Here is a 12,952-nt window from a genome sequence, read left to right on the forward strand (position 1 = left end):
TGATTTATCAACCAGCAAAGCACAAACAAAATGCTGTCCTTTCCTGTGTTCTGAGTAATCGAATTTTCAGTCCTTCAAGTGTAGTAAAATAGAGAATAGTGACTGAGGGTATATATGGTGAGCATGGACACAGAACTAGCACTAGATATACTTTAGTCATTTTTGAGGGAGATGATAATGGTCTAATATGGTAAAATAATTATTGCTAAATTAAGCTAAAAGTGCTCCTGCTAGACTCAGAGATTTGCTGAATGGAGATTGGCAGAAAGAAAGAAAGAAAGAAAGAAAGGGAAAAAGATTCCTTCTCTGTGCTTCTTTCCAGAGAGAAATAAATAAATAAATAAATAAATAACCAAAAAGAATAAAACAAGAAAGAAAGAAAGAAAGAAAGAAAGGGAACAAGATTCCTTCTCTGTGTTTCTTTCCAGAGAGAGAGATAAATAAATAAATAAATAAATAACCAAAAAGAACAAAACAAGAAAGAAAGAAAGAAAGAAAGAAAGAAAGAAAGAAAGAAAGAAAGAAAGAAAGAAAGAAAGAAAGGGAACAAGATTCCTTCTCTGTGTTTCTTTCCAGAGAGAGAGATAAATAAATAAATAAATAAATAACCAAAAAGAACAAAACAAGAAAGAAAGAAAGAAAGAAAGAAAGAAAGAAAGAAAGAAAGAAAGAAAGAAAGAAAGAAAGAAAGAAAGGGAACAAGATTCCTTCTCTGTGCTTCTTTCCAGAGAGAGAGATAAATAAATAAATAAATAAATAAATAACCAAAAAGAACAAAACAAGAAAGAAAGAAAGAAAGAATAAAAGAAAGAAAGAAAGGGAACAAGATTCCTTCTCTGTGCTTCTTTCCAGAGAGAGAGATAAATAAATAAATAACCCAAAAGAATAAAACAAGAAAGAAAGAAAGAAAGGGAACAAGATTCCTTCTCTGTGCTTCTTTCCAGAGAGAGAGAAATAAATAAATAAATAAATAAATAAATAACCAAAAAGAACAAAACAAGAAAGAAAGAAAGAAAGAAAGAAAGACACAAACAGATGGATTCACATAACAGACACCTAGTCTGTGTGAAGATATGATACACTGTTTTATAAGGAAATTGATTCACGTTGGAGGATCCAACACTTTCATGGTAGTTCATACCTTATTGGTTTAGTAGCTAATCCAAATGAACTTTTACGATCTCGTTCACACAGTTTTGTACAATTTGCCGATTGGGTTTAGGGGTGGGGTTGGGTTGGGTGCCGCGCCTCTTTTTTAAAAACATACAATTTTGCACAGCTTGAACTCATATGAATTAGCCACTAAACTGAAAAAATTGTTCTGTTTCCTTGTAAGATCAGGCTGAAGGATCGGCACCTAAGCGAGTAAAAGAGATGTGTACCTGCAAAAGACATTGTTCAGTCTGAAATGAGTGAGTGAGTGAGTTGGGGTGGTGTGTGTGGGGATCGTTTCTGCCTGATGAATGAATATAGCCATGAATACCCATTCATTTCTTTTAGGAGTGTACTAATATATGCTGAGCACTACATATGTTATATTTGTAATTGTAAAATTGTATTATCTTAATATTGACCTTCTTTTGTGTTTGTTATGTTTATAGTAATTAATAGTATTTACCCATATTATTTCGATGGAAATAAAGGTTTCAAAATCCTAAGTTGCTTTAAATTCAGTCTCCACAAGAAGTTATTACTCTTTTTTTTTTTTACCTGAAATGTGACCTGCAGTAAAGTAACATCATAATTACTGAAAAAATATTACGTCAAACATAACAATGTGTTCTTTTTAAATTGCTCATCTTTTTGGTTTAATAACTTATCCTTCTTATTTTGATGAAAATGAATTAAAATCCAGGGTCTGGAAGGTTTTAGACTTTAAAATTGCTTTAGAAATAGAAATAAACCAAACCATTTAGGCTGCATAAAATGTTGTCTCCAGAAGGTTTAAAGAAGGATTTTTACACTCAATCTTAATCACTAATATAAAATCATTCATCTTTAATATTGTCTTCTCTCTTTGTTTATATTATAATAGCCTTAAAATATTTGCATGTTATTTAGATGGAAATGAATATAAATGACACCACAAGCTGCAAGTCTCCAGTCACATGAATGTCAGACGTCTTCACTTCTAGAATAAACACCCTATAAACATGTAATTTCCAAAGATTTTCATGCACAATCCATAGGCGTTTACAGTGTAATTCTCATTATTTCAGGATTTCTTCCTCCAGTCTTTCACTGCAGAGCCAGGAATCCTCTCCGCTCAGCAGATATTGAAGTGAGGAGAAGGTACGTTGCCATGGCAACCAGGTATGAATCTCATCCTCTTTATTTATTTATTTATATGCCCATCCATCACTGTATGCATTTCTTTAGCTTACGATAACGCCCCCCCCCCCCCCCCCCACCACACACACACACACACACACACACACTACCACCAAAAAAAAATAAAAAAAGGCATATGAGTTCCTGAGAAGGAAATCTGCTAATATTGAGATTCATTCATCCCATATTGCTTTAGTTTATTTGGGTGCATGTCATCTTTTGAGCTTTACTCCCTGGAGTGCACACAGAAATCGCATCGAAATTCGAAGACAAATGCTGTCACTAAAAGTAGGACATGGCTATCAGAGCGTGTGTGTGTGTGTGTGTGTGTGTGTGTGTGTGTGTGTGTGTGTGTGTGTGTGTGTGTGTGTGTGTGTGTGTGTGTGTGTGTGTGTCAGGGTGTAGGGGGGCGGGGGGTCCACATGGACACACTTGTGTTTGCTTACTGTTCACGGGCAAAGTGCAGTGCAATTAAATCACTAGTTGCAGTCATACAAGGTGCTTTGTAGAGCAAAATCCTGTTTGATCTGTTGTGAATTAAAATTTAATATTGCATAAAACCTGTCATAATATCCCATCTCAAAGTCCTAAGAATAATGCTGATTTTTACAATAATTAAATAAATAAATGCATGACATGACATATAAATATATATTATATAAAAAATAAAAATTAAAAATTAAATCAGTTAAAATAAATAGATGAATTAATGAATGAATGAATAAATAATTGAATGAATGAATGAATGAATGAATGAATGAATAAGACTATATGGATATTCAGAATTTGTTAGTAATGCACAATTTTAGGGCATGTTTTTGCATATTTTTATTATAAAATGTAAAAGGTCAATTAATATAAAAAAATAAATTAATAAAAACAGAATATAAAAATGAATGAATGAATAAATAAAATGTCTACATATATAATAAGAATTTAAGAGCAGTGCACATTTTATGTATTACAAATTTAAAAAGTCAATCAATATTTAATTAATTAAAATGAATGAATGAAGAATGAACAAAGGAATATTAATTAATTCATTCATTCATTTTCAGCTTAGTCCCTTTATTAATCTGGGATCGCCACAGCGGAATGAATCATCAACTTATTCAGCTTATGTTTTACACAGCGTATGCCCTTCCAGCTGCAACCCATCTCAGGGAAACATCCATGCACAATCATTTACACTCATACTCTACGAACAATTTAGCCTACCCAATTCACTTGTACCGCATGTCTTTGGACTGTGGGGGAAACCAGAGCACCCGGAGGAAGCCCACGCGAACATGGGGAGAACATGCAAACTCCACACAGTAACGCCAACTGACACAGCCAAGGCTCACAAGCGACCTTCTTGCTGTGAGGCGATTGTGATTGTGCTATCCACTGCGCCACCGTGACGCCTAAGTGGAAACAATTATAATTTAATTTAATTTAATTTAATTTAATTTAATTTAATTTAATTTAATTTAATTTAATTTAATTTAATTTAATTTAAATAAAATAAAATAAAATAAAATAAAATTGAATGAATGAATAATGAATAAATAAATGAATGAATGGATAAATAAATAAGTTTACATGGATATTAAGAATTTGATAAGAATGTAAATTTTTATGACATGTTTTTACATGATTTTTATTATAAAATGTTAAAGGTCAATCAATGTCAATCAATGAAAAATAAATTAAGAAATAATAAAAAAAAAGTTAAATAAAAATAAACGAATGAATAAAATGTATAAATGTTTATGAATAATTTGATAGTAATAAACATATTTAGGGCATGTTTTGCCTGTTTTTTTTTAATTATAAATTTAAAAGGTCAGTCAGTAAAAAAAATAATTAAAAGAAATAAAGGAATATATTGATATTAATAATTTGATAGGTTAAAGCCATTTGACAGAATTTGTAATTGTTCTTCAGATTTTCTAATATTTTTCTTAATTTTCTTTCATTCATTCATTTTCTTTTTAGCTTAGTCCCTTTATTCATCAGGGGTCGTCACAGCGGAATGAACCGCCAACTTATCCAGCATATGTTTTACGCAGCGGATGCCCTTCTGGCCGCAACAGCCATACACTCTTGCATTCACACACTTACACTAGGGCTAATTTAACTTATTCAATTCGCATATAGCACATGTGTTAGGACTGTGGGGTAAACCGGAGCACTCCAAGGACACCCACGCCAACACAAGAAGAACATTCAAACTGGGGCTGGGGCTCGAACCAATGACCTTCTTGCTGTGAGGCGATCGTGCTACCCATTGCATCACCGTGACACCCTTTTTCTTCATTTTTTTAGAAGCAAAAAAGTGAATGTCATAAACCTTATTTTAACCATGATTTACAGAGGACACCCGTAACAATAGTTAATATGTCAAAAGCAATAATAATTTGATAACATATTAAAAGACCAAAGATCACAGTTCATCCTCATAATATTTATTTGTTAATTTTAATCTTGCAATAACAGCAGTCGTATCATTATTACCCCGCCTTTGAATTTTTTTTTTTATATTTCCCAAATTTCATTTAACAGAGCAAGGAAATTTTCACAGTATGTCTGATAATATTTTTTCTTCCAGACAAAAGTCTTATTTGTTTTATTTCGACTAGAATAAAAACACTTTAAATTTTTTAAACACCATTTTAAGGTCAATATTATTAGTCTCTTTAAGCTATATATATATATATATATATATATATATATATATATATATATATATATATATATATATATATATATATATATATATATATATATATATATATGTGTATATATATATATATATATATATATATATATATATATATATATATATATATATATATATATATATATATATATATTGATAATCTACAAAACAAACCATCGTTATACAATAACTTTAAGCTGTATAGAAGTGTCTTGAAAAAGAACTAGTAAAATATTATGTACTGTCATCATGGCAAAGATAAAATAAATCAGTTATTAGAGATGAGTTTTTAAAACTATTATGTTTAGAAATATGTTGAAAAAATCTTTTCTCCGTTAAACATAAATTGTGGAAAATATAAACAGGGGGGCAAATAATTCTGACTTCCACTGTATATAATATTAAGTATAACAAGTATAGTTTATTTTTTGCATACGTATATAGTTACACTTTATGAAGATGGAATATTAAAGAAGTAACTTTAATCGCATTTAATATGCTTCTTTTATTTGATTGTACATTTGTAAGTTTTGCCCAATTTTAATAGTTTTTATCTGGAGAGAATTTGAAGGATTTTTTAATGGGAATGCGACTTTAAAATAGAACCCTTAAATGTAGATCCATTCATTTATTAATTTCCTTGTCGGCATAGTCCCTTTATTAATCTGGGGTCGCCACAGAACCGTCAACTTATCCAGCATATGTTTTATGCAGCTGATGCCCTTCCAGCTGCAACCCATCACTGAGAAACACACTCATTCACACACACACTACGGACAATTTAGCTTACCAAATACATATATCACATGTCTTTGGACTTGTGGGGGAAACCGGAGCACCCGGTGGAAACCCATGTGAACGCAGGGAGAACATGCAAACTCCACACAGAAATGTCCAGCGACCTTCTTGCAGTGAGGCCATTGTGCTACCCACTGCGCCACCGTGCTGCCTTTAAATGTAAATTTTATTTTAAAATCAATAGTATATCTTTAAAAACAGCTTAGATTTTTAGTTTATACATTATGAATTAATATTATTTATGTTTTTTTTATCTTTATAAACCTAAGAATTATATAAATGTGTTATTGTTTACTTAAAAGTTTTTTGTGTTTATTTATTGTTGGTAGTTTTTTTTTTTACCTGGAGATATTTACTGAGGTCCTGCAAATTGTGATCTAATGTTTTTGAGCTGAAACAACAAGTCGTTATTGCTTTTCTCTATAATAATACCCACAAATTATCTATTTTTCTCTTCCTAAAACTAGAGTTGCAAGTTTAATATTGGAACACAAGAGGGCAGTGTGGTATTGCTATGACACGGTTTGTAAACCATTTTAATACAGTGATATGGATCTTTAAATAACAGAGCTGTTATGCAATGTGCATATTTCTGTGCGTTCCCCAGTTCAAACTTTCTGTCTGTGTGTGTTTTCTCTTTAAATATTAATCATTAAGCTTTTAAGCAACACTTTAAAAAAATGTCTTAATGTCATTAGGGAACACTATTCAGCACAAAAAGTAACCAAAACAAAAATAAAAAGGCATTTATTTTAAAAAAAGGCACCACAATCAATCCTTTCAAGCTAAATATTTCACTAAAATACAAGTGTTATATTTTGCTTTTATATGCCCCTACTTAGCATTCATGCTTTTTTGTGCCGAACCATTCTGTAGCCACCATAAGGACATATTTCATGTGATTTCAGAACTTTATGCCACATTAAAATGTTGTTTTGTCCTTTAAAGTGTCAATGCTATATGTAAGTGCATGTATTCTGAACTACTTCAGCTAAAACAAAACTAATTCAGACACCGAAATTTACAAAATTCAGATACCAAGGCTACTGTAAAGTGTGTAAGTTGGACTTTATCTGTCATTTAAGACTGTTACAAGTCGATCAAATAGTTCTGGTCCCTTTAAATAGTCAATTTATATAGTTTTGCCAGTACACAGTGTTCAGGGGCTTGCATGATCCTGAGATGAAATTGCATCATTTTAATCAAACAGGGATGGTAACATGTCTAATGCACTACAAAATGACTTTCGGTATTAACTATTTGTCTTGTTTTCTAGTACAATTATATTAGTATTCTCAGATCAAGCCTTTACAATGGAGAGGGAGGAAGCATATGCTTATTAAAGCACTATGTACAGAAACCCTATTTTATTTATAATGGTTTTAATTATTGTTATTGTACTGCCCTAAAACTGATGGCAAGCCTAAATCCTTGGCAGACCAAACCATGAGGCTTAGAGGCTTGAAACATGGCCAAATGGTAGAGCTCAATTTTATCCAGTGTTTTGATCCAATGTCCCACTGATATCTATGAGGGGATTGGTGTATTTCAACCTAGTGGTTGGGAGAGGAGATATGAAACATGTCTCTTTAGGATTGGAGCTGAATTCTAAGTGGATTGAAATGAATCGGATTTTCACATCAGGGCTGTTTTATTTTAAAAATGTGACCCTGCTGGATCCCAAAACTTCTTAAGTGTCAGTTATTGATAATTGAGATTCATATGTTATCTGAAAGCTGAACTTATAAGCTTTTCCTTGATATGGTGACTATATTTGTTAGAACAATATTTGGCCAAGATACAACTTGAAAATCTGAAATCTGAGCGTTCATAAAATCTAAATTCTATTGAAATCTTCTTTCATATTGTCCTAATCCCATTCTTTGCAATGCATATTACTAATCAAAAATGATTTTTGGATTAATTTACAAAACAAAAGTCTTCCTGAAACATGATTCTTACTTAATTATTTTAATGATTATTGGAATACAATAATAAAACAATAACTTTCACTCCTACAATGTATTTTTCAAAAAAAAAAAAAATAGCCATACAACAAAGGACCGTTTTAGTTTTTGATAGTTTTTGAGCACGTTGCCATTGTTTTGAAAACTTGGAACAAAGCTGGTATGTGTACTCCAAATAATCTCTTATTATTATTATTATTATTATTATTATTAATCTCTTATTATTATTATTGTTACATCTGCTTGCTGTTTTGTTTTCACAAATCCACTAGAGGGCGCTGTGTACATTTCTGCCAATCTCAACATCCTTCTCATATGCATCCATGAGGGAAGTTGGTCAGCTTGTCGTCGTGCATAATATATCAGCTTCATATCACTTTTGAAATGACCTCTCACAAAGTGCACATGAGACTGTTGGATGTTCCAGTTGGCATATATTGCCCTCTGAAGGGCTATTCGGAGTAAAAACTATATTATTGAAGTGCCACATCTCCATGAAACGGAAGTTATGATTGTCCTTTTCTCCCATTATCATGACGTACATACAATTGAAACGCTCCTTAAATTAGAAAAAAATGAAGGGTGGTGCAGGACTTTGTTAGTCTAGGAACTGATTAGATTATTGGAAGATAGCCATTGCTAACAAAATGGAGGAAGATTAAGGAATGTTCAAAAGTCGTACTCCTGCCCTTAAGGACTGATAGCTCCACCCTAAAGGCATACCATGTGATCAGAAGTAAAGCAGCTTTGAGGGTGCCGGGATGGTATTTGATAAAAGATTCTGGAAGCAAATGTGTTAAAAATGAAGTGGACAGATACATTGTAACTCTCTCACTACTATATACATATAAAAATAAAAAGTAGCTTTTATTTTGAAGCTTCCAAAAGCACATTAAAGTTCAACCCAGGCTCTTTCTAAAAACGTACCACTATATACACTTCACAGCTGTGTTTTTACATTTGTTTTTGCTTTCGTGAATTCACCAGAGGCTGCTGTGTACGCTTTTTAAGATCTCAAATTTCTCTTGCGAGTGCCATTCGCACCTGCTGTTCTCGTGTAAATCCACCAGAGGCCGCTGTTGACTGAATGACCGCCTGACTGATCCACCCTCTACCACCCCCAACAGTTTTCAAAAGCAATCAAGAAAAAGAAAAGCCCTCGCCTGATTTTTACCACGTTTTTAGATTTTACCACATTCCCACCCTGTTTTTGCTTATTTTATTTTTTGGCTTGTTTTTGTCCTATCCGCTTTTTTGGAACCGTTCTTCGCCAGACTCGAATGCCATCATCGTGGTCAACTCCTCTCTGCATCTCAAGTCTGCTGATGTACATGACGAGCTAACTGGACAAACTGGTCAGCTAGTAAGCAAATGGCGTCATACCGCCCGTAGATAGATAGATAGATAGATAGATAGATGGATGGACGGACGGACGGACGGACGGACGGACGGACGGACGGACGGACAGACAGACAGACAGACAGACAGACAGATAGATAGAGCAGCATGGTGGCGCAGTGGGTACCACAATCTCCTCAAAGCAAAAAGGTCGCTGTTTCGAGTCCCGCCTGTTTTTGTTTTGGGTTTTTTGTTTTGTCCTATCCGCTTTTTTGGAACCGTTCTTCGCCAGACTCGAATGCCATCATCGTGGTCATCTTCTCTCTGCATCTCAAGTCTGCTGACGTACATGACGAGCTAACTGGACAAACTGGTCAGCTAGTAAGCGAATGGCGTCATACCGCCAGTAGCTTTCGTTTTAAAGAAAAAATGTTGTCATACGTAACTCCTGGCTACATTTTCAGAATGAGCCTGTGTTGTTAAAGTTCTCAATTTAGATTTCATGTCGACTTTATTGTGCTTTCGGAAGTTTCAAAATAAAATCCACTATACAACACCATTATTTACAGCATGAAAGAGCCAAAATAAAATTGAAAACTACACTCAAAAAAAGTTTGCTTCTTGTTCAAATTCATCATTTCTTATCGGCTTAGTCCCTTTATTAATCCAGGGTCGCCACAGCGGAATGAACCGCCAACTTATCCAGCAAGTTTTTACGCAGCGGATGCCCTTCCGGCCGTAACCCATCTCTGGGAAACATACACTCACACACTACGGACAATTTAGCCTACCCAATTCACCTGTACTGCATGTCTTTGGACTGTGGGGGAAACCGGAGCACCTGGAGGAAACCCACGTGAACGCAGGGAGAAACGCCAACTGAGCCGAGGTTCGAACCAGCGTCCCAGCGACCTTTTTGCTGTGAGGCGAACGTGCTACCCACTGCACCACTGCGTCGCCTATCTTGTTCAAATGACTTATTTAAAATAAGCTGAAATAACACAACTTTTGAGATGTTTTTGGGACATTTTAATTGTTTTATGTTCAATCCATTCATTCATTCATTTATTCATTTTCTTGTCGGCTTAGTCCCTTTATTAATCCGGGGTCACCACAGCAGAATGGACTGCCAACTTATCCAGCAGGTTTTTACGCAGTGGATGCCCTTCCAGCCCAAATCCATCTCTGGGAAAATGTTCAATCCACTTAATCCTTAAAATTTACCATAATCGATCCTTGTTGGGACAACTTGAATGAGTTGTGTGGAATCCTGCTTTTTTTCTACAGTGCACTGTAAAAAATACAGGGTTATACACAATTCATGGTATCACTTTACAATAAGGTTTATTAGTTATTGCATTTACTAACATGAACTAATCATGAACAACACATGTACAGCATTTATTTATCATCATTGAACATTTACTAATGCATTATTAACATCCAAGTCCATGCTTGTTAACATTAGTTAATGCACCGTGAGTTAACATGAACTAACAATGAACAACTGTATTTTCATTAACAGACGTTAACTAACATGAACAAATACAGTAGTAAATGTATTGTTCATTGTTTGTTCATGTTAGTAAATGCATTAATTAACATTAACCAATGAACCTTATTGTAAAGTGTGACCCAATTCATTCATGTTGTCTTAACATAAATGGATTAAGTTAATTTAAGACTCTTAACAAATTTATGTGGATTGAACATAAAAAAAATTAAGTTGTCCCAATGAAATCTTGTGAATTGTGTTGTTTCAACTAATTTTAAATAATTTTTTTTGAATGTGTGCGACTGTCTTCATCTGACAGAAAAAAACTCAAGTAAAACGAGGATGGCTTGATTAAATTATGGGCTAATTTTCATTTTTGTCAACTATTCCCTTAAGATAACTGCAGCTTTCGGATATACATTTAGCTAGACAAGCTCTAAACTAATAAATTCCACCATGAACCTTCCTTGAACATCATGCAAATTAAAGCTGCAGGCTAATGCATAGTGGAAGGCGAAAGTCCATCAAGTCACGGGCGCCTCTTTCTGTTTGCGGATGCTGACGGTGGCAGGTTGCTTAGCAGGTGAAGGTTCGGGTGCAGGTTACATTTAGAAAAAAAGTATATAGTTTTGAAAGCCACAGCATCTCCGTCCTTCATATAATCCAGATGCAGCTGCGTCCCATGGCTGAACCCCTGATAGCACACTTCAGTCAGAGCTGTGGGGAGTTTATTCAAACACATCTCAACTCCCCCGCAGCCCGCTTTACACACAAACACACAGGCGAGAGCCCAGTCTGGGGGATTTTCAATTCTAAGACATACTTACTTACAATTGCAGGGAGACTATTCTTGGACATGAGGTTTGTCGGAAAAAATGATAGGAGACTCGTGGCGGGAGGACATAGAGGAAGAACTAATATAAAAGATCGGTAACAATTTAGATTAGGCCTCAATTCATACTATTAACTGGCTTATTAATTGCCTATTATTCAGATATTAAGGTAACACTTTAGTTTAGGTCACAATTCATGCTATTAAATACTGGCTTATTATTAATATAGTTACTTCATTCGTAGTTATAAAGTAAGATCTCATTCTGCAACTCTAATCTTACCCAAAACCTAAACCCAACTTCTACCTTACTCATTAAACAGCTCATTAGTCGTTCATTAAGCTTGTAGTGTTAGTTATTTGTTTGTTAATACCGTGATTTGTGACCTAAAATAAAGTGTTACCGGTATTAACTGTGTATTTATAAAGTGTGATCTCATTCTGCATCTCTAATCCTGAAACCTAAACCCAATTTTTACCTTTCTTACTATTATTAAACAGGTGATTAGTAGTCTATTAAGCTGGTAGTGTTTGTTAATACTGTAAATTGTAACCTAAAGTGGTACCAAAAGATTTTTTGATTATTGAAGCATGCAAGATGAAATAATCTGTCAAAGAGGTTGTTAATTACAAAGCTAAATGATTGATTCATTTGACTGAATTTAAGAAACGAGAACTTTTGTATGTATGAAGGTGTCATTTTCAATCTGCTTTTGTAAAAGGTGTGAACATATTGTTTAAATGTGTTATAAAAGCTGATTATATTAATTCTTAGCTATAAAGAAGCTAGCACACTGTAATAAATTAAAATCTTAAATAATTTGTCTTGTTTTCCATTACAAATATTTAATTGTCTAAAATGAAGAAAAATAGGAAGATGAAATGGCAAAATATGGGTTAAAAATATACTTTGTTACCACGGCTGGGTGGAGTGACAGAGGACAACAGGAGGTAAGATCCAATGTGCAGGTTTATTCAATGTCAGGCAAGCAATGGTCAAATCAGGTGCAAACGGGTATGTATAGACAGTCCAGAATCGTAGTCGATATACACAGGCAAAAGGTCGAAAGGCAGGCGGCTAAACAGGATAACTAGGTATGCAAGGCTAGGATCTAAACACAGAGAAACAAGACAGGGAGAAACGCTTCGTAATGTCACACTGGGAAAACAAGACTCGGCAAACTGGAAGGGTGAATGTGTGGCTTAAGTATGGTGTGATATCAGTCTGTGACAAGGTTCAGCTGGTGCTTGCAATCAGGATATATGAATGAGCAGGCGTGCGTGTCTGGGAGCAGTGCATGTATGAATGTGTAGTCCTGGGGAATGCGGAAATGTAGTCCTGAGAGTTCGTGTGAGAACCAGCGATCTCTGGGAAGCGATCGCTGGTTGTGTGACACTTTCATAGTTGTTCTATGTAATGCACTTAATAAAATGTATAAAATAATGATCATTGATCATACTTAATTGAACTATTTCACATGAAAAAT

The 12,952-nt window shown here is 34.1% G+C and overlaps 1 protein-coding gene across 1 annotated transcript in view; it reads left to right on the top strand.

The window, feature by feature from the left end:
• Positions 1-12,952, top strand: part of epha8 (eph receptor A8) — a 336,681-nt gene that overhangs the window by 4,985 nt on the left and 318,744 nt on the right. Inside the window, exon 2 of the mRNA XM_087274196.1 lies at positions 2,220-2,313. The gene's annotated coding sequence lies outside the window, so the exon portion shown is untranslated. The remainder of the gene's footprint in view (positions 1-2,219; positions 2,314-12,952) is intronic.

Source organism: Danio rerio, chromosome 11 (assembly GCF_052040795.2).
Source record: "Danio rerio strain M-AB ecotype USA chromosome 11, GRCz13ab, whole genome shotgun sequence".
Lineage (NCBI taxonomy): Eukaryota > Metazoa > Chordata > Actinopteri > Cypriniformes > Danionidae > Danio > Danio rerio.